The sequence below is a fragment of the Scyliorhinus canicula genome, chromosome 12 (assembly GCF_902713615.1).
Source record: "Scyliorhinus canicula chromosome 12, sScyCan1.1, whole genome shotgun sequence".
NCBI classification, from domain to species: Eukaryota; Metazoa; Chordata; class Chondrichthyes; order Carcharhiniformes; family Scyliorhinidae; genus Scyliorhinus; species Scyliorhinus canicula.
In genome coordinates, this window is record NC_052157.1 from 159,679,645 (window position 1) to 159,702,526 (window position 22,882).

Consider the following 22,882-nt stretch of genomic DNA (forward strand, 5'->3'; position numbering starts at 1 on the left):
TTCCTTCTGGTTTGTTAATGCTGTGGTTATCAAGTGAGGGAATTTAGTGCCAGGAAATGATGCATTCTCATTTTAAACACCCTGTAACAATGTTTCGCAACCTGAGATGAGGTGCAGCACAATTAAATTCAGAGTAAAGCTCCCTCTACATTTCCCAACAATAGTAATCATCCTTAACTTCAGAAGAGAATGAATGGGACATCTTTCCACTTTCCACGCCTACTATATGATCTCTTTGAGTGACATGGTCAATTTAATGCCAAAAGAGAGATATTTTTTGCACATGGGGCCATACAAATTTGGAACTGGTTTTTAAAGACTATGAATACAGTAATCAGATTTTATACCACAGGTACACTCATTATTTTATGCTTTACTACTTACTGGAGTATCTCATACCTTTAACATACTAAAATGTCCCCTGGAATTTTACAGAAGCATGGTCAAAACAATGAGGATGTCAATCCAAATCACAATATATTAGGAAGGTTAGACTAATGTTTAATCAAAGAAGTGGGTTTTAAAGAGGACCTCGAAGATGGGAGGCTGGTCAAAAACGTATTTAAATAGTCATGTCTGGGGGTGACAAAGGCGTGGATGAGGGTTTGAGCAGTGGATTGATATTTCTCACACTTGTTCACTTACAGTACAATAAGGTAGGCGGACAAATTCGGTAATCACTTTTCACGCAGCAAGATTTCACAAACAATAGTGAGAGAAATGACTTATTGAGTGGGGATGGGCATGTAGCTGAAGGCCACAAGCGAGGGAGTAACATTAGCCAGTGCACCAAGAGAACTCCTTGCTCTTTGAATAGTGCCAGCTGATCATTAACGTCCATCTGAACCACTGGAACATGTGATCTTCCTACTCTTTTGCCCCACCAAACCCAAAGTTGTACAGTGGTTTTGCAGACTGGCTTGGATGTTGAAGATTCTATTCACATCTTTCAAACATGCAGAGCATAAAGCTGAATTTTCTGAAATATTCATAAGTAGTTGTCATATTGTTATATATGTGGGAGAATCGTGTATTTTGCCTGCAGTAGTCTAAGAGGAGGTGCTTCGATCCGGTTACCAAGGGTATTTCCTCTCTTGTTTTGGGGTGCTATTGTTGCCATCTGCGATACCCAGGCAGAGTACCTTAGCTCTGACACTCTCAAGATTAGATTCAAATCCAAGCATTAAATTTAAAATGCAATTGTGATGATCGATTAGAATGTCTTACTTATATTAAATATTCCATGTAAGCTTTCACAATGTAATTTTAACACAAAACTGGCCAAGAAGTTCCAGAACCCTCGATTCTACAGACAACCTCAGCGTGTCAGAATTTGAAGTGACTACTCGCACCCAAATAAAGAGAACCACGCAAGTCAAATCATCAAAAGCACATAATATAGGAGTATCCACTAATACCTAGAAACATAATAATTGAATACACTGTCTGCATTAGGAAGTTATTCAATACATACACCACAATCAATATTTGTTTCAATAAAGCTAGCATAAATAATAAATAGGAACAAGTCTACATTAACTAGATTTTACATAATAAGCCAATAGTCAAGAAATTCATAAAAGGGCAAGGGAGTCTAATGCTTCACTGAAATATTATTGATGAAAATCACTTTCTCTTGGATTGGAAAATGAACACTCTCCTCCATAATTCAACATGCATTTGTGAAAGTATCAACTTTGTGAGAGTCATCGGCAAGAAAAAGGCACAAATATTACTGGTAGAGGGGGAGGAATGTGTCCCAAACTAAAAAATTATTTCACAATTCCAATTGCACTCTCCAATACAAGCAGAACCATAAAAGAAAAATCTCGGGATAGTGTGCCAACACTGAACTTCACCTCACTATCACTCAGTGCCATGCAGCAATAAACAGTCACTCAAATTTCTGTAAAGTGCAGGAGTGGACGACTAGAAAACCACTCAATAGCTTTTCCAAATTTGAATTGTGGGTGCAGAGGGTATTTTCGGCTGCACAATACTAGGATTAAGTAGTGATGGATGCAGATTTGTCAGAGTCATAGAGGTTTACAGCAAGAAAACAGGTCTTTCGGCCCAAATTATCCATGCTGCCCAGTTTTTACCACTAAGCTAGTCCCGATTGCCCTCATTTAACCATATCCCTCTATATCCATCTTTCCCATATAACTGTCTAAATGCTTTTTAAAAGACAAAATTGTACCCACCTCCACTACTGCCTCTGACAACTTGTTCCAGACACTCACCACCCTGTGTATGAAAAAAGTGCCCTTCCGGACCCTTTTGCATCTCTCCCCTCAAAGCTATGCCCTCTCGATTTAGACTCCCCTACCTTTGGGAAAAGATGTTGACTGTCTACCTTATCTATGCCTCTCATTATTTTATAGACCGCTATAAGTTCACTCCTAAACCTCCTAAGCTCCAGGGAAAAAAGTCCTAGTCTATCCTGCCTCTCCTTATAACTCAAACCCGTAACAGCCTTCCCGAACAGGCGCCGGAATGTGGCGACTAGGGGCTTTTCACAGTAACTTCATTTGAAGCCTACTCGTTACAATAAGCAAATTTTCATTTTCATTTCATTTTTCAAACCATCAAGACCCAGTAGCATCCTCGTAAATCTTTTCTGCACTCTTTCTAGTTTAATAATATCCTTTCTATAATATGGTGACCGGAACTGTACAGAATTTGAAGTGATCATTTAAGAGGCACAAGAAGCATACTGAAATGGTGCTAATTGAATGAGACTTTTAGGGCGAGATTCTCCGGACTCACGACGGGTTGGAGAATAGCGGGCGTCGGAAATTTTTACGGCGACGCTGTTCCGACGCCCTCCCGCTATTCTCCGAACCCCGCAAATTGTCGGAGTCGCGTTTCCCGACAAACGCCTCCTTCCCGCCCCTGACACGACCAGAATCGCCACTGAGAGCCCCCCCGCTATTCACCGGCCCGGATGGGCCGAAGTCCCGACGTCATGGCGCCCTGTTTGGACGTCGTGAAACACACCTGCTTTTTAAATTCGTCAACCAGTCGGCCTGGCTGACGACTGCTTGGAGGAGGTCAGGGCACCACTCTGCGCACCGCTCAGCGCACCGCTCAGCGCACCGCTCGAGTCTGGCCACAACGGGGAAGGCATCCCTGGGAACGGGAGGGGGTCCAGAACGGGGGCGGTGGGGGGGACGGAGGGGGCAGTGGGGGAGACGGAGGGGGCAGTGGGGGAGACGGAGGGGGCAGTGGGGGAGACGGAGGGGGCAGTGGGGGAGACGGAGGGGGCAGTGGGGGAGACGGAGGATGCAGTGGGGGAGATGGAGGGGGCAGTGGGGGAGACGGAGGAGGCAGTGGGGGAGACGGAGGGGGCAGTGGGGGAGACGGGGGAGGCAGTGGGGGGCGACGGAGGGGGGGGGGGGTTTAGGTAGAGAGTGAGCCGTCCAACCCCGTAACAAAATGTCTGCCACCATGCCATGGTGTGCAGGTGACGAGGACACGGCCGCTGGTTCCCCTGTGGCTTCCGGCCACAGGCCACTGACGCACCCGTGAGGAGGACATAGTTTACTGGCCGTTGGATGCAGGAAGTGACCAGGGGTTAGGCTGACCGCGTGTCAGCAGCGCGACCAGGCCACCGGGACACACTGGTATCCCATGGCTGGCGGCTGCCGAGGTGTCGACTAACGTCCGTCTAACATGTCCCGTTTCTCCGCCCCCCACCACCCTTCTGTAGGTTAGCACGATGCATGGGAACAGAACGGCTATGTTCTGCGCAGTGGTTGGGGCAGCTCTACTGGATTTGGAGATGCAGCAGCATCCACACCCACAACCCGCAGTGGCTGCAGGGCCAGCTGCAGCAGCAGAGGGAAGGGCCGAGGAGTTGCCAGTCGTCGAGCAGCATGGGGGGGGGGAGGAGGAGGAGGAGGAGGAAGAGGAAGAGGAGAGAGTGAGGGTGCAGCCACGGCGTCAGAGGCGACGACCAAAGCCGAGGGTGTACCGTGTCCGGGTCTCTTTCCTAACAATGCCGGACATCACCTGCAGGAGAAGACTCCGGCTGAGTAGGCAGACGGTGATACATATCTGCGAACTCCTGTCGCACCTCGCCCCACGTGGAACGGGGGGAGGACACGCGATCCCGGTAGCCATCAAGGTGACGGTCGCTCTGAACTTCTATGCTACCGGCTCCTTCCAGTCTCCGAGCGGGGACGTCTCTGGGATCTCCCAGTCATCGGTGCACAGGTGCATCCGGGATGTGACCGACGCCCTCTATGCCATCGCCGATCGCTACATCACCTTTCCCGAGGACCGAGCAAGTCAAGACTCACGAGCCCGTGGATTTGCCAGTGTGGCCGGGATACCGAGGGTTCAGGGGTCAATCGACTGTGTTCACGTCCCCATGCGCCCGCCTGCTGTGGACAGGGACGTGTTCACAAACAGGAGGGGGACATACTCCATTAATGTCCAGGTGGTATGCGACCCCCACATGAGGTTCATGAACGTCTGTGCAAGGTTCCCAGGGAGTGTGCATGACTCCTACATACTAACGCAGTCGTTCATCCCTGCGATGTTTGAGGGACGTCCCCCCCGGCTGAGGGGCTGGTTGCTAGGTGACAGGGGTTATCCGCTGAGGTCTTGGCTGATGACGCCGATACGGAGGCCTCAGACCAATGCGGAAACACGATACAACGAGGCCCATGCAGCAACCAGGGGTGTGGTGGAGCGCTGCCTTGGCCTCCTGAAGATGAGATTCAGGTGCCTGGACCGCTCCGGAGGGGCCCTGCAGTACCAGGCCGACAGGGTCGCTCGCATTGTAGTGGTCTGCTGTGCGCTGCACAACATCGCGATGCAGAGGGGAGATGACCTGTTGCAGGAGGCGGAGGGAGAAGCTAGTGGCAGTGGTGCCAGCACAGAGGAGGAGGAGGAGGAGGAGGAGGAGGAGGAGGAGGAGGAGGAGGACGCTGGCGGAGTGGCGGGCGCAGCACGCAGACACGACCCAGGTGCTGGTGATGTCCAGGAGGCGGCACGACGGACCCGGCAAGGACGGCGGGCACGCGACGCCATGGTGGCAGCACGGTTCACGCATCGCATGTGACGTCCCCGATGAACACCAAACCACCACCTGCATCGCTAGTCATGCAGAGGGTCACCACACAACTGCCACCACCAAACCCCCCCCCCCCTCAGTGTACACTGCTCCACTTCGACATGACGCTTATCACTGGGTCCAGACGGAATGGCACAACATTGATGGCTGTGTCAGCGGGTGTGATCAGTGCCATGTGGAATGATGACAGCCCGCTCTGCGAAGAGCTGTGAGCTCAGAATCGTTAGAGAGAGTCTGACCCATGGCAATAGCTGAACCATCCACCTTGGTGGCCGCTGAGTTCGTCACTGACACTCCATCACGTGCCCGCGTGGGCTAGCTGTGGGAGGGGGGTAGGGGCAGGGACTGCACACCCGGCACCGAGGTTTCACCACCCGCCACCCCCAGCGACACTCGGTCACCATCACGATTCCTGTGGCTGTGGAACAATCACACGGTATTACAAGTAAGGTGGAACAGTGTGTTTAATATTAACAATTATTTACAGGTGCCCTACCCCTACAACTAAACTGTGCCCTTCACCCGTGCCAACTTACTCAGTGTCTATCTTAGTTGCCTTACGGGCCCTACCACTACGTCTAAGTGAATCCCCAGATGATACAGCAGGAGTGGAGGAGGATTGCTGCGAATCGCCCCCCTCGACTCGTTTCTCCTTGGCCAAGCGTTTCCTGGGGCGACCCGGCCTTGATGGGCCAGGCTGCTCTGCGGGCGTCTCGGGTGACATTGTGCCACCCTGCTCTGCCTGCTGCCCACCCGATGCACCAGGGATGGGACGGGGGGAGGCCGAGAATTCCGGGACGTCCCGTGATGGAGTTAATGGGACGGGCCCCGAAACCTCCTCCTCCCTCGGGGAGCCCGGTGGCCCCCGGGCCTCACTTTGGGACAGAGGTGCGAGCGGGGAGGTTCCCCGTCGCACCACCGACACCTGGCGCTGCCAGTCCTGGAGGCCTGCAACGGTATCCACCAGGATCCGAAGGTTTGCAGAGACGGAGTCCAGGGAGTTAGACATTCCCGCCAGGGACTGTGCGATCTCAACCTGATTGTGCACGACGCCATCCAGCACATGTGTCAGGCGGTTGATGCTCTCGGCGACTGACTGCTGCGACTGGCCAATGACCTGCTGAGACTCGGCCATGGCCCGCAGGGCGCCGGCAATGTCGGTTTGGCTCTGGCACATTGCTGCCTGTGAGAGGGCAACCCTGTCCAGGGCCGAGGATGACGCGTGCACATTAATCCCAACGTCTTGCATAACCTGACCCATTGCCTCCACCGCGGATGCCACCCGTGCGGTGTCGGACTGGGTCTCTGCCATGAGCGGCACCACTCCCTGCTCTTGGACGCGGATCGACTCCTCTAACAGCGTCTGCAGAGTCTGGAAGGAAGCCCTCATCCCGTCATTGTTTCCCTGGGTTTCCTGAGGCATCGGCTGTGCGGGTGGGTTGAGAAACTCCAGGAACTCCGAAAACGTCTGGGAGCCAGCTGCATCCTGGGCCTGGTCTGGCCTCCGCGAGTCCGGGCCCTCTGTTGCTCCGACCTCCACCTGCTGTACCTGCTCATCTGTGATGTGACAACCAGACTGTGCCCCAGGAGACTCATCACTAAATAGGCCCGCCGGGGTGTGTATCTCTGGGATGATGGAAGTGGTGGGAGAAAGCAGTGCCGCAAGCCCGACGCTCTCAATGGTTAGGTCCTCGTCCAGGGTGTGGGGCCGCTCAGCGACAGGAGGGTTGTCCCTGGCCATTTCTGGTGGTGGTGGTGGACCTCGAACCCTCTGTGCGTCCTGGTCCGCAGATTGGGTTGGGGCAGATAGGGCTGCCCGCTGATCGGGCACCCTCTGTTGTGAGGCCCCGGGTGAGGTGGCGGCAGATTCGTGTCTCCGTCTGCAGCCAGACGGCCCTGGTCGTTCGGCATCACGTCCTAGGGAAGAGAATGAGACGGGTTATTTCGATTTGCTCGGCAGGCCGCTGGACGGTCCCAGTGGGCAGGGTGTGTGAAGGGACAGAGGATGGGGAGGTGTCCCAGTGGGCAGGGTGTGTGAAGGGACAGAGGATGGGGGGGGGGGGAGGGTGTTTGTCAGGGAGGGTTGTCTCACTTGCTGCAGTTCCGCCAACCTCGCATTGCGCGATATCGCGGGTGGCAGACCCCCCAACAAGGTCCAGTGCCCTCTGTTCAAAGGTGCTGAGGGGGTGCATGTTGGGCGAACCCCCTCCAGTCTTGTGCCGCTCACGGTGGTTATGACCGGCCTTGGCCTGTTGGGGGAGGAAACATAGGTAGATCATTACAAAACGGTAGGTCTCAGAAGTCCGTTCTGATACTGGCACAGTTTGGGGGGGGGGCAAGTTGTCATCAGATGATTGCATCTCTCCTCGGGGCCAGAGCGCTGGGTCTGTGACAACTTTGTGAACCACCCTCAAATAACTCTGCCCCAATCCCTCTCCCCCCCCCCCGGGCAGTTAAGGGGGAGGGATGGTTGTGACTAGGGGGCACCCTCATGGCACTTACCCTGGCAGACCTGGTGAGGTCATGTAGCTTCTTTCGGCACTGCTCTGCTGAGCGAGGGGTCTGCCCCACAGCACTGACGGCAGCAGCCACGTCACGCCAGGCCTGGCGTACCGTGCTGGCAGGTTGGCGATGCCCTCTCCGCGGGCGGATGATGCCCCTCCTAAGCTCCACGGCATCGAGCAGCGCCTCGACGTCTGCATCAATAAAGCGAGGTGCAGCTCGCCTAGGCTCCGACATCCTGCCCGACAGATTCTGTGGTCGCCCGCGCCTTTTTACGGCGTCGGGCGGCGTTACATGGGCGGGTTCGTGTCGTCGTCGCGTTCCGTCGTCATCACGCACGTAATTGACGCGGCCGCGCTGCTAGCCCATTTCCAGGAAGTGAATCGGTCGGGAAATGAAGCCTTCGCGACCGTCGTAAAACGGTCCCGATTTTTACGACCGTTTGCCGACTTTCCGCGGGTGCGGAGAATTTCGCCCAGACTTCTAGTTGACAGTCCTCTGCAGCACTTGGGATTTTTCAGCACACAATGTCAGCCATCTTGCAAGGCCTAAAAGAAGTCATCTGCCTATGGATGCTGTTCTTGTCCATGGAATGACTGTCGAGGAACACAACATAAGACTCAAGGCTGTCTTGAGCAGCTTGCAGGAAGCTGGATTAACACTGAAATAAGAAGTGCAAATTCTCAAAGATCGCTATTCAGATTTCAGTTCATATTGTAAGCAAAAAAGGGCACCACGGTGGCCTAGTGGTTAGCACAACCGCCTCACGGCGCTGAGGTCCCAGGTTCGAATCCCGGCCCTGGGTCACTGTCTGTGTGGAGTTTGCACATTCTCCCCGTGTCTGCGTGGGTTTCGCCCCCACAACCCAAAAATGTGCAGAGTAGGTGGATTGGCCACACTAAATTGCCCCTTAATTGGAAAAAAAAATAATTGGGTAATCTAAATTTTAAAAAAAACCAAAAAAAAAAAATATTGTAAGCAAAAAGACATCATGGCAAACCCACATAAAACAAAGGCAATCATTGAATTTCCAACCCCATCCTCCATTCCAGATCTCCAAAGATTCCTGGGCATAGTAAACCAGCTCGCGATACATGGCATTCAGGATCCGGTAGGGTCCAACAATGTCCCGCAATTCGCTAATGACTACTTGATTTGTTATGCCAAGAGCTACAGATTTAGACATCTCACCAACTCCCACAGGTATCCAAAATTTAATGGGGAGGCAGAAAAGGGCATCTGCCCCAAGGCCTTTTTCCAAATGATAGATAAAATTATTATGGCATTTGTGTGGGTGGGTGGGTGGGGGAAGAGTGAAAGAAGAATCCACAAATCCCCGAGACAACACTGCAGAGAAGAAGAAGCATGGGCGACCTGGGCCTTCCGAACTTGCAAAACTGTCACTGGGCAGTCACAGCCGAGATGGTGAGGGGATGGGTAAGTGGGCCGAGCATGGAATGGGTGAGGGTGGAGGAGACTCCTACAGGGGAACGACCCTCTGAACCAGCGCCACGACAGCACTCCCATCTCAGCCGGCAAAACACACATCCAGCCCAGTGGTTGTAGCAACGTTAAAGACGTGGAACCAGATGAGACAACACTTTGGCTTAACCGAGGTGTACACCATGGCCCCCATCTGCGGTAGCCACAGATTCCCACCAGCCATGCTAGACGCCACCTTTAAGAGGTGGAGACAGGATGGGGGGATGCTAGCGATTAGGGACTTCTACATGGGGGACAGACTTGCAACCTTGGACGAGCTGACGGAGAGACTAGAACTACCGAACGGAGAGGAGCTCCGAAATTTACAAATCAAAAACTTTCTCCCCAAGGAGACAGCAAGGTACCCTCGGGCCCCGAGAGACACAATGTTGGAGGAGCTACTGGACATGGGCAGTATGGAGAAAGGGAACTGTGGAGACATAGATGGATGACTTTTAGAAAGGCGAGAGACCCACGAGATGGAGAAACACAAAAATGGGAAGATGAACTATGGACAGAAGTATGATGGGGACTCTGCAGTGAAGCACTAAGCTGTGCCAGCTCTACCGCAAGGCTCAGCCTCAAGCAGTTTAAAGTGGTGCATAGAATGCATCGAACCAGAAACCAAATGAGCAGTTTCTTCCCGGAGGTGGAAGACAAGTGTGAACGGTGCCAGGGAGGCCCAGCCAACCATGCCCACATGTTCTAGGCCTGCCCCAGACTTATCGGGTTCTGGACAGCCTTCTTCGAGGTGATGACCATGGTTGTGGGGGTGAAGGTGGAGCCGTGCAAGAAAGTGGCAGTCTTCGGAGTATCGGACTTGCCAGAACTTCATATGGGGAAGAGGGACGATGCCCATGCTTTTGCTTCCTTAATCGCCCGGCAGAGACTCCTGCTCGGCTGGCGATCAGCTGCAGACTAGCTGGCAGGCCTGTCAATCTTCTCCAGATGGAGTAATTCCAAGTACACCATCCAAGGGTCGGATGAAGGCTCCCACAAAGCGTGGGGGCAATTCATCAGCTTGTTCCAAGACCTGTTAGAGGCCAATAACGGATAGGAAGGGAGGGGGACAGGGGGACCAATAGGAACCAACAGGACCACAAAAAGCAGACAAGAACAAGGGAGGAACTCAAGGAAACACCAGGAGAGTACCCAGGAAAAGATCGAAAACAAGAGGGTGCCTAAAAAGGAAAAACATGTGAATTGTAAATAATAACTGTTTCAATCATATCCTGTACAATGAACAAGTGTAAACTTCAATAAAAATATTTATTTTAAAAAAGGGGGCATCTTGAAAGAAAAATGATTTTCCAATGGCACTTTTGACATATCGGTCCACTCCACTGCAAGCAGTTTGGCAACATCAAAGACGCTAATGGCAAAAAACCTCATACTCAGGTCCCCTTGCTGCCCATGTAGTTACTCTCAAGGTTTGCAGTCCTGCACTATCACAAGGTCCAGGACCAAGAACAGTCCTCCAGACAGCAACAAGGATTTGTTAAGGACCGGCAACTGTTGGCCATCATTAGGAGACTTCGGACTGTGGTGCTGCCGCCCTCATTGGGGGTCAAACCAGAGGTGATTATCTCCATGGTCCCACCAAAAGCTTTCGGCTGGGTGGAATGGGGTACCTTTTTGCGGTACTGGGGCGATTTGGCTTTGGGCCTAAATTCATTTTGTGGATTGGGCTGTTGTACAGGGCTCTCGCTGCGAGCATTCACACCAATGCATAAAGTTTGGGGTACCTTCAGTTGTATAGGGGTACAAGGCAGGGATGTCCACTTTCCCCATTCCTGATTGCTTTGGCTATTGCACCTAGGTCGTCGGCAAGGAAGAAGGGCATAGAGAGCGAGGGAGCAGAGGGTGTCCCTGTACGCAGACTTATTACTGTACATTACGGACCCTCTCGCCAATGTGGGGAAGATAATGGAAGTGCTGAGGAAGTTTGGTTCCTTATCAAGTTATAGATTGAACATGGGCAAGAGTGAGGTTTTTCCAATGAACTATTCCAGGGAAGGGAGCTGATCTGGAGAGATTACCGCTTCATTGGCCAAGACTAGTTTTAGGCGCCTAGAGATATGGGTGGCTCATGATTGGGGCTTGTTGCACAAGTTGAACCTGGCAGTCTGGTAGAGGAGCTGAAGGCAAGCTTGAGGAGATGGGATGCCCTCCCATTGTCATTGGTATGAAGGGTCCAGACAGTTAAAATGATTGTTCTTTCAAGGTTCTTGTTTGCGTTTCAGTGTCTTCCAATCTTTCTGCCCATGTGGGTGGGTAAGCCCCACCTCGCCCTGCCCCCACTCTCTAGGTTTGGAGGGCGTTCCTGCAGAGAGATAGAAAGTCGGGAGGCTGGCATTACCTAACTTGATACATTATTTATTACTGGGCAGCAAACATCAAGAAAGTGCGGTGGTGGGTCATGGACACGGTGTCGGTTTGGGGGTGGTTGGAGGAGGGTTCCTGTACAGGTTCAAGTTTGAGGACACTTGTGACTGCTCCTCTTCCATTCTTGCCAGCCAATTACTGTATGAGCCCCCAGTGGCAACAGTTTCTCTGAGAATATGCAGCCAATTTAGACAGCACTCTAAACTGGAATCTATCACGCTAATGGCGCCGATCCGCAGGAACCATGGGCGGGATTCTCCGACCCCCCCCCCGCCGTGTCGGAGAATCGCCGGGGGGGGGGGGGGGCATGAATCCCACCCCTCCGTCCGCCGAATTCTCCGGCACCGGAGATTCGGCGGGCGCGGGAATTGTGCCGCGCAGGTCGGCGGCCGCTCGCAACAGCCCCCTCCTCCCCGGCGATTCTCCGACCCGCGATGGGCCGAAGTCCCACTGGTTCTTTGCCAGTGCCGCCAGGGTAGATCAGACTAGGTCTCTTACCGGCGGGATCTGGCGGCATGGGCAGGCTCCGGGGTCCCGGGAGGGCCGGTGCGGGTCGATCTGGCCCCGGGGAGTACCCCCACGGTGGCCTGGCCCGCGATCAGGGCCCACCGATCCGCGGGTGGGCCTGTGCCGTGGGGGGCACTCTTTCCCTAAGCGCGGCCATGTCAGCCTCCGCGATGGCCGACGCGTAGATGAACCCCCTCTTGCGCATGCGTGGGGATGACGTCAGCAGCCGCTGACGCTCCAGCGCACGCGCGGACACGCGCCGGCCGGCGGAGTCCCTTCAGCCCCGGCTGGTGTGGCGCCAAAGGCCTTCCACGCCAGCCGGCGGGGTGCAAACCACTCCGCCGCCAGCCTAGCCCCTGATTCCGCACCTTTGGGGCAGGCCAATGCTGGAGTGGAAGTAATCGGAAAATGGGAGGAAGAGCTGGGTTGTGCTTTTGAGGAGTGGTGTGGACCACGGTTCTGAATAGGGTTAATTCTACCTGCTCGTGTGCAAGTCTGAGTTTGATTCAGTTTAAAGTGGTGCACAGGGCGTACATGACCAGGGCATAGATGAGTGAGTTCTCTCCAGGGTGGAGGATAGATGCAAGTGTTGTTCAAGGGGGCCGGCGACTGAATTATTTGATCCTGCCCATGAGCGCAGCATGGTAGCAGAAGTGGCCAGCACTGTGGCTTCACAGGTTCGATTCCCCGCTGAGTCACTGTCTGTGCGGAGTCTGCACATTCCCCCCGTGTCTGCATGGGCTTCCTCCGGGTGCTCCGGTTTCCTCCCACAGTCCAAAGACATGCAGGCTAGGTGGATTGGCCATGAAACATTGCCCTTAGTGACCAAAAAGGTTAGCAGGGGTTACTGGGTTATGGGGATAGGGTGGATGTAGGGGCTTAAGTGGGTCGGTGCAGACTCGATGGGCTGAATGGCCTCCTTCTGCACTGTATGTTCTATATCCTAAGACTGTCAAGTTCTGGGTTTCCTTCCTCAAAATTATGTCGGAGTTTTTGAGGGTTAAAGTGGAGCTGTGCCCATAAGTGGCAATCTTATTGGTCTTTTTGGGACTGTAGGAGGGGAAGAAGGCTGACACTTTGGCCTTGGCCTCTGATAGCCCGAAGGTGGGTTTTGCTCAGCTGGAGGGCATCGGCGCCGCCTAAGGTGATGGCATGGCTGTGGGATCTGTCAGGGTTCCTGCACTTGAAAAAAAATCAAATACGCCATTAGAGGATTGGAGGAAGGGTTCTATTAGAGGTGGATGCCATTTACTATCTTCTGTAAGGAGCTGGTGGTTGTCAACAAATGGGGGTGGGAGTTTGGATAAAAAAGGGAATTATGGGACTGGGCTGTGGGGATACCTTTGTGATCGTTGTATACACTTGTTTGTCCTCTTTGTATGATGTACAATTGCACATGTCCTGAATACGGTACAGAAGCACACACACCCTCTCCACCACAAAATGCACTGCAACAACTAGCCAAAGCTTCTTCAACAGCACCTTCCAAACCAGTGACCTCTACCATCCATAAGGACTAGGATGGAAAGCACATCATCACTTTCAAGCTCCCCTCCAAGTCACACGCTATCCTGATTTAGAAGTATATCGCTGTTCCTTCATCATCACTGAATTAAATTCCTGAACTTCCAATCTTAGAGCACCATGGATGTACCTTTAGCACTTGAAGCACTGTGGCTGACCCCAGGTAATTCGGAATGAGCAATAAATGCTGGCCTAGCCAGTGATATCATATCCCAGGAAAAAGAAATATATTCAAATTGCCCTCATGTTTCAGAGTATTTTGCTCTCATCAGATCATTACGAAGGAGAGGACTTTCAGCACAATGTATATGCTTCACTAGGACTTTAAATTACAAACATGGCACATTCCTCCTCCTTATTTGTGAGTCCAAACCAGGGATACTTCCACTGAATAGTTAATCAATAATCAATAATCAGAAATGTGACTTAACTACCCAAGATGTTTACATGTGCTTAACTGAATGTCACAGAGGCCTGGAAACAAAAGAGCCAGCAAGATGTGGCAAAAGATAATTAATAATAAGGAAGAAAATTACCGTAGTACAAATGAGTGACCGGTTTCGCAAGTGTGTAAGGGAGTATCAGTTTGCCAGAGTTAGTGACTGGACATCATAAAACCTCTGCACCCAGAAATAGACTGAAACTGCCAGAGGGGAACATTAGAATAAAATAATCATCTGTCCATAATTCAAAATTAAATGGAACAAGTACAGAGCTCAGAATTTTCGTTTGTCGTGACTTTTCTCAGACATAACCAGTGTATATAAATCAAGTTACGGGTAAACAGCACACAAGACAAAGTGCAAAGGCACTGCAATTTGGGTATATTAAGAAGTCCATATGACTATGGCAATAAACACCTTTAGTAAATACATGCACAATGAGAGCGCCATTAGTTGATCCGTCTGTGGGTTTGCACATGAAGAGTGAAGCCAAAATGTATTCGTCTGATTTAACTAGCAGGGTTAATGAAGGGAAGCCAGTGGATGTGGTTTATTTGGACTTTCAGAAGGCTTTCGACAAGGTCCCATTTAAGAGATTAGCATGTAAAATTAAAGCACATGGTATTGGGGATAGTGTATTGATATAGTTAGAAAACTGGTTGGCAGACAGGGAACAAAGAGTCGGAATAAAGGGGTCTTTTTCCAAGTGGCAGGCAGTGACTGAAGTACCACAGGGATCAGTGCTAGGACCCCAGCTATTCACAATGTATATTAATGATTTAGGTGAGAAAATTAAATGTAGTGACTTCAGATTTGCAGATGGCACAAAGCTGGGTGGAGGGTGAGCTGTGAGGAGGAATTAGAGACGCATCAGTGTGATTTGGACAAGTTGAGTGAGTGGGCAACTGCATAGCAGATGCAGTACAACGTGGATAAATGTGAGGTTATCCACTTTGGTAGCAACAATAGGAAGGCAGGTTATTATCTGAATGGTTATGGATTGAGAGAGGGGGAATGAGCAACGACACCTGGATGTCCTTGTACACCAGTTGCTGAAAGCATGCTGCTGCAGGAAGCGATAAAGAAGACAAATGGCACGTTGGCCTTCACAGCAAGAAGATTAGAGTACAGGAGGAGGGATGTCTTGCTGCAGTTATATAGGGCCTTAGTGAGACCACACCTGGAATTTTGTGCATACCTTTGGTCTCCTTATCTGGGGAAGAATGCTGTTGCCATGGATGGAGTGCAGTGAAGGTTTACCAGACAGATTTCTGGGATGGCAGGACTGACGTATGAGGGGAGACTGAGTCGCTTAATATTATGCAAAAGAGAAAATGCTGGAAAATCTCAGCAAGTCTGACAGCAGACTTGCTGAGATTTTCCACCATTTTCTCTTTCGTTTCAGATTCCAGCATCCGGAGTAATTTGCTTTTATCGCTTAGTATTATATTCGCTGATGTTTCAAAGAACATGACTGGGTGACTTTCCAGAATCGCGAATACTATTTTGGTAGACCAGAAGAGGCGATGGAGTTTTTGAGAGACAATGGAGAAGGAGGACATTGAACTTTGAAGGAGATGTGAGGTGTTTCCTTTTGGTGGTTTTTGGAGAGCTTTTTCTCCTCGGAAATGTTTTGTTGGGCTTGGTGGTAGGATGCTTGGGGAGCATTAAGGGTGAGTGCACCTTTTTCTGTTTCTTTGTCTCTGTAGGGAGTGCAGACGGGTGGGGGGGGGGGTCAATAAGGTTGGGGTAGGAGGTTTGGAGGCCTTGGACGGGGGCTGCCAGGCTAGCTGGGCGAGCTAGTTAATGGGAGCACAATGGAGGGTAGTCAGCTTGTTGGTGCAGGGGAGGGGGATGGGGCTGTTGTTTTGTTTAGGGGAGGGGAGGTTCTGACAAGGGTGCAGTTGGTGTGGCACAGCTGAAAAGGGAATGATGACAGTGGACATCCAAGTGTGGGCCTGAGGGTCACTGAAGACAGACGTAGTTTTTCTACAAGAGATACATTTAAAGATAGAGGGCGCGATTCCCCACCCCCCACGCCGGGTGGGAGAATAGAGGGAGGGCCTCCCGACATTTTTCACGCCCTCTCGCTAGTCTGCCCCCCCCCCCCCCCCCAACCGATCGCGGGCCGTGCACTCTTTTCCCTCCGCCGCCCCGCAAGATCAAGCCGCCACGTCTTGCGGGGCGGCTGAGGGAAAAGACGCCAACTGCGTATGCGCGGGTTGGCGTGGTCCAATCTGCACATGCACGGCTGACGTCATCGGCCGCGTCAGCCGGCGTGATGTTTGGCGTGCGGCCTTGACGACCGTCATCAAGGCCGCGCCGCCGTGACGCACGGGGCCGCGCTCCTAGCCCCGCCCGGGAGGGAGAATCGACCCGGAAGTGGGCGTGAAGGCTGCCGTGGGTCACGGCCTGTCCCACGGCAGCCTTTACGATTCTCCGCATTTGCGGAGAATCTCGCCCAGAGGATCAGACAAGGCTGAGGAAAGGATAGATAGGGCAGGTGTTCAACTTGGGACTGGATGTGAAGACGAGGGGGTTGGCAGTGTTTGTGAACAAGCGGGTGGCATTTGAGGCGGGGAGCGTTGTGGCACATTTGGGGGAGGGGCGGGGAGGTTTGTGATGGTGAATGGGAAGCTGGAGGGGATGCCATTGGTCCTGGTAAATGTTTATGCCCCAAACTGGGACAATGTGGAATTTATGAGGCAGGTCCTGGGGAGGATTCCTGACCTGGACTCCCCGGAGGCATGGTTATTGAGGGAGAGATTCCAGATAGAGTTTGGATTGGTGTCCATGGTGAAGATGGTAGGGCAGTTGTGGAGGGCCATGGGGACAATATACAAGTATGGGGAGATGGCGAGCAGGATGCTGGTTCACCCACTTAGGAAACAGGAGGCGGCGAGGGGGATTGATAGTGAGGGATGGGATAGGAAGGGTGGGGGGGTGTGGGAGAAATGCGGCAGTTCCTAGGTGGGTTGAAGTTTCACAGGGTGGACAAGGAATTGGTGCAAGGTTTGGGGGCCCTATTGGGTTGGGGGAGGTGATGGAGAGCATGAGGGTGATGCAGGCAGGGCAGACCCTGGGTCCGGATGGGTTCTGGGTGGAGTTTTATAAAAAGTTTGTGGAGGGACCTGGGGCCGTTGCTGGTGAGGTCATACAATGAGGCTAGGGAGATGGGGGAACTCCCCCGCACACTATTGCAGGCATCCATCTCCCTGATACTGAAAAAGATAAGGATCCGGATCAGTGTGGATCATACCGCCTTATGCTGAATGTGGATGCTAAGTTGTTGGCGAAGGTGTTGGCTTTGCGAATTGAGGACTGTGTCCCGGAGGTGATAGGTGTGGACCAAACGGGGTTTGTGAAAGGGAGGCAGTTGTCAGCAAATGTGAAGAGATTACTTGAAGTTATCATGATGTCCCCGGAGGGGCAGGAAGTAGAAATGGCAATGGTCGCAGAGAAGGCTTTTGACTGGGTGGAGTGAGAGTATCTGTGGGAGGTGTTGGGGTGGTTTGGGTTTGGGCAGGGGTTTGTGGACTGGGTCCGTTTGCTGTAGAGGGCGCCAGGCGCAAGCGTGCGGACAAATAGGGTGAGTTTGGGATATTTCAGGTTGCACCATGGGACAAGGCAGGGCTGCCCACACTCCCCGTTGTTTTTTTGCTTTAGCTATGGCACTTAGAGCATCAAGAGATTGGAAAGGGATTGTGGGGGGGGTTGAGCACTGGGTTTCGTTGTAAGCGGACGGCCTGTTGTTATATATTTCGGACTCATTGAGGGGCATTGCCAGCATTATGGGGATTTTGGAGGTCGTTTCTCCGGGTACAAGCTGAACGTGGGAAAGAGCGAGGTGTTCCCGATTGAGACCAGAGGGCAGGAGATGAGGTTGGGGGAGCTGTCGTTTAAAGTGTTGGGGCGAGTTTCAGGTCCTTGGGCATCCAGGTGTCGCAGGAATGGGTGCAGCTGCATAAGTTAAATTTGACTCGGTTGGTGGAACAGATGAAAGGGGATTTTAAGAGGTGGGACGTGCTGCCAACGTTGTTGGCGGTACAGGTGCAGACAGTGAAGATGACGGTGCTGCCAAGGTTCCTGTTTATATTTCAGAACCTCCCGATCTTTGCCCCAAAGTCATTCTTTAAAAAGGTGTTGATCTCTGGGTTTGTATGGGGGGGGGGGGGGTTTGGATTGGGGGCGGGGGGAGGGGGGTTGTGTTGCTGAATATAATGAATTACTACTTGCCAGCTAATATCACTATAGTCAGGAAATGGGTTGTGGGGGAGGGGTTGGGATGGAGGCGGCGTCTTGTAAGGGAACGAGCTGATGGGCATTGTTGACAGCATCTCTGCCATTCCCGCCGGCCAGGTACTTCGTGAGCTCAGTGGTGGGGTTGGCATTGAGGGTATGGAGGGTGCCTCGGTGTGGGCACTAATTTGTGATAATCATAGGTTTGCACCAGGGAGGGGACTGGATGCGAGGTTTCGGCGGCAGGCAGGGCTTGAGCGATTCATTGATCTGTTCATAGGGGACAGCTTTGCGAAATTAGAGGGCGTGGAGGAGGAATATGAGCTGCCCAGGGGGAATGGTTTTAGGTACTTACATGTCGGGGATTTCGTGAGGAGAGAGGTGCCTTCTTTTCCTGGGTTGTCACCCCTGGGGTGCAAGCTAAGGTGTTGTCAAGGGAGGGGGTAGGGGAGGAGAAGGTGTCCGAGGTCTATAAGGAGCTGATGGACTGGGAGGTAGCTCCGTTGGGATATGTTAAACGGACGTGTGTGGAGACCGGGACATGGGAGGAAGCGGAGGGCGAATGCATCCTCATCGTGTGCAAGGCTAGTCCACAGGGCGCATATGACGGTGGCTGGGATGAGTAGGCTCTTTGAGGGATTAGAGGGCAGGTGTGGGTGGTGCGCGGGGAGACCAGCGATTCATGTTCGCATGTTTTGGAAATATCCGAAACTGAAGGGGTTCTGGCAGGGGTTTAGAACTTAATGTCCGAGGTATTGGTGTGAAGGTGCCCCCGGGTCCAGAGGTACCGATATTCAGGCTATTGGAAGACCTGGGAGTCCAGGGGGTGAGAGAGGCCAAGGTCTTCGCCTTTGCCTACCTCATAGCCCGGAACCGGATTTTGCTTGAATAAAGGGACTGGAGCTGCCGAAAGCGGACATGTGGGTGCATGACCTGGCAGAATTCCTGAGGCTGCAGAAGGTCAAGTTCGTCTTGAGGGGGTTGGTCAATGGGTTCGCTCGGAGGTGGAAGCCGTTCATTGACTTCTTTAAGGAGGATTGATTGTCAGCAAAGGGGGAAAGAGGAGGGTGAATAATGGGGTTAAAATGGGAAGGCAGGACGGGAGGGGTAGGCCGGTGGTGGTTGGGTGTTGGTTATTTATTATGTTGTACAATTTTACTTCTGTTCTCATTTGTTTTGTTTGTTGTTTATTAATACAAATGCCTGAATAAAATATATATTTTTAAAAAGGAGTTAGATATAGCACTTGGGGCTAAAGGGATCAAAGGCTATGGGGGAAGCGGGAACAGCTTACTAAATTGGATGATCAGTCATGATCATAATAAGTGGTGGAGCAGGCTCGAAGGGCCAAATGGCCTTCTCCAGCTCCTCTTTTCAATGCTTCTGTGATGTGGAGATGCCGGCGTTGGCACAGTAAGAAGTCTTACAACACCAGGTTAAAGTCCAACATGTTTGTTTCAAACACTAGCTTTCGGAGCACTGCTCCTTCCTCAGGTGAATGAAGAGGTTTGTTCCAGAAACATATATATAGACAAATTCAAAGATGCCAGACAATGCTTAGAATGCGAGCATTTGCAGGTAATTGAATCTTTACAGATCCAGAGATAGGGGTAACCCCAGGTTAAAGAGGTGTGAATTGTCTCAAGCCAGGACAGTTGGTAGGAATTCACAAGCCCAGGCCAGATGGTGGGGGATGAATGTAATGCGACATGAATCCCAGGTCCCAGCCTCAACTGCTCGCATTCTAAGCATTGTCTGGCATCTTTGAATTTGTCTATTTTTATGTTTCTGGAACAAACCTCTTCATTCACCTGAGGAAGGAGCAGTGCCCTGAAAGCTAGTGTTTGAAACAAACATGTTGGACTTTAACCTGGTGTTGTAAGACTTCTTACAATGCTTCTGTGTTTCAGTTGATGTGGAGTTAGAGGGTAGGAGTAAGACTGGATCAGACTGCATAATGTAACTGGGAATAACTGGATCACATCCCTGAAATATATAAAATTTCAAACTTCCTAGTTTTGTTGAAAGGCCTTCAACATTAATTAATTTTGCTTTTCTTTGTACAAATGCTGTCTTACCTGCTGTGTAATTCCAGTACTTTCTCTTGTTTATCAGATTTCCATCTTCCACAGTATTTTGCTTTCAATTAAATTTTTGTATGTAGTTTTATTACTAATTTAGATATAGAAATATATAATGGAAAAGTTGTCCGGTTAATGTAGCAATTTCAATTTGTCAACTGTCAACACATACAATTGAACGAAAATAACCTGAATTACTTAACCTGAAGTTTTATATGAGAGCCAAGTTACTTAGAAGAGAGGACACAATGGGTACTAAATAATCTGGCATTCTCTCCCACATTTGCTGTAAAGTGCTTTCGGACTTTAGGTGTTCATGAAAGTCAATATATAAATGCAAGCCTTTCTTTCTTCATAAAGGGCTTTTGTTGCTGCGAAAATTGGAGCATTCAAGACTGAGTGAAATAGATTTTTTTTAAGCTAAGGTGATTGTGGAGCCAACACAGGTAAATGGAGTTAAAGATCAGCCATGCTCTAACTGAATGACGGACTAGGCTTGATGTCCTACACCTCTTCCTATTTCAATATCTATACATAGCTACAAGAACAATAATAACCCAAAATTATGAAATGTACTAGTTCTCATGCTGCCAGCAGCATTGGTGCGCCACCTTCCCAGTAACGTAGGTCAACATTAAACAGTGCGAACTACAAGCTTGGATTATTAATCTTTGCTTAGATTCCACAAATGTCTGGATGTATCTTCCAGGGGCTTTTCACAGTAACTTCATTGAAGCCTACTTGTGACAATAAGCGATTATTATTATTATTTGTGGTTTTCCGTGTGGCTTGCTCAATATCGTAAGCGGTTTGGTTAGCGTTCACAATAGAATACATTTCACATGGTATGCAGACAGAAACTGCATGATGGGTTGAAAAAAAAGATTATCTCAGCCCCATCAAGCTGGATAGCGGTTTATCAAATTCTGTAAGATATTTTTGTTCTCTGCAATTGGATATCATGCTATCTCTGCAATGTACAATTTTACATCCAAAGAGAATGAGTTGACCACAATCCTGTGCTACATTACCAGTTATCCAATGTAGCGCTATACTTGGCACATCTCATATTTACCATGTGTGATTAACAACACCAGGACAATCACTCACTCACCGTGACCACAGATGGCAATAATTCAAGAGCAAGAGAATGTCATCCATATATAATCCACAATAAGACACAGTCAATAACTGAATTACAGACAAATACAGGATTCTGTAACAGTGAATAAAGGCCACAATTTCCATTTCCAGTGCTTAAAATAAGGACCAAAATAGATTCAAGTGTGGCAAGATGTGGGTGTGGGTGAGTGTGTTGGGGCCAGAGAAAATAAAAGTATCCCATCCAGATGTCAGTCGTGGCAGTATTCTTGCTCAAGTCAGAACACTGTGGCCCTTGAATCATGCTCCAGAGACTTGAGCACAAGATCCAAGTCTGGCACTCACAGTGCAGAGGGAGTGCTGGACTTTCAGAGGTGCTGCTTTTCAGATAAGATGTCGAAACAAAAGAGCCGGCCTGCCTTTTTAAGTGAATGTGAAAGACTCCATGGCCCCTATTTCGAAAAGGGGCAGAGGGATCTCTTCCTGTTGATCCTTAATTATCATACAATCATAGAATTTACAGCGCAGGGGGCTGTTCTGCCTGTCAGGTCTGCACTGGCCCTTGGAAAGAGCACCCTGCTTAAACTCACAACTCCACCCTACCCCCGTAACCCAGCAGTCCCACCTCAAACATACGCTAGAAATGGATGATCCAGCCACTGGCACAATCCAGTTTGTAGGAGCTTGCTGTGTGCAAATTGGCTGCCACGTTTCCAGCCTGACGAGTTCAGACCAGAATTACTTCATTGGCTGTGAAGCATTTTGGGAAGTCTGGGTGAAAGGAGATGTCGTTCCCTCAGCGGGCAGCTCAGTGAGGTGCAGACGATTCAGTTGTTTTTAGTGATATAATTATAACGTCCTTCCCTCGGCTAAACAGGTGGAAGAGCCCGGAATCGAGCTGGGCTGACAACGTTCACAATGAAGCTGAGAGGGACCATCACTGACTGGGATCCTGTGACAAGCAGGGTCCAGGCCCGACCTCCCCCCTTTTCCAAAAGGTTCCCCGGTGAACCCACTCTTTTGAATCTTACCGGATAATTAAAACGTGGGACAAACCCCGTCACTAGTTCGCTGCCGCTCGGTCTCCCACTCTGCGATCAGGCGCTTGCCAACAACAACAACAACAACGGCGTCGTCTGCGGCGCAGGCAAGGTGGGGGAAGGGGAGGGCGGGGCCGGTAACGACTGACGTGCGCGGCGGCCAATCGGCTCCGGCGTTGGTCTGTGCCCCACCCCCTATCTGGTTATGTTGTCCAATCGGCAACGGCGGTGGGCGGGACTTCCGCTGGCCCTCCTCCAGTAGCTCAAGGCTCCGGTTTAAAGTAAAACGTCTCCGGCTCTGGTAACCTCACAAGGTTTGAATTTCACTAATTTGCCGCCACTGCCTGGGTTATTTCGCGCGTGTGATTATTCCAAAAGGGCGACGATTAATCGGGGTTCAACGGCGGGTGGCCGGGCGGTTGGTGCGCGCGCGACTGACCGTTAGTCGCGTGGTGACTTGGTTATGTTTACATTGAATTCTCGCGCGCGAGAAAG

The 22,882-nt window shown here is 51.1% G+C and overlaps 1 protein-coding gene across 3 annotated transcripts in view; it reads right to left on the reverse strand.

Moving 5' to 3' along the window:
• bcas3 (BCAS3 microtubule associated cell migration factor) overlaps window positions 1-22,619 on the reverse strand; it is a 1,085,633-nt gene extending 1,063,014 nt beyond the window's left edge. The window contains exon 1 of one of the 3 annotated variants that reach the window (XM_038814687.1): window positions 22,379-22,619. The gene's annotated coding sequence lies outside the window, so the exon portion shown is untranslated. The remainder of the gene's footprint in view (window positions 1-22,378) is intronic. The other 2 variants (XM_038814685.1, XM_038814686.1) reach the window with 2 other exon arrangements.
• Between the last annotated feature and the right edge of the window lie 263 nt (window positions 22,620-22,882).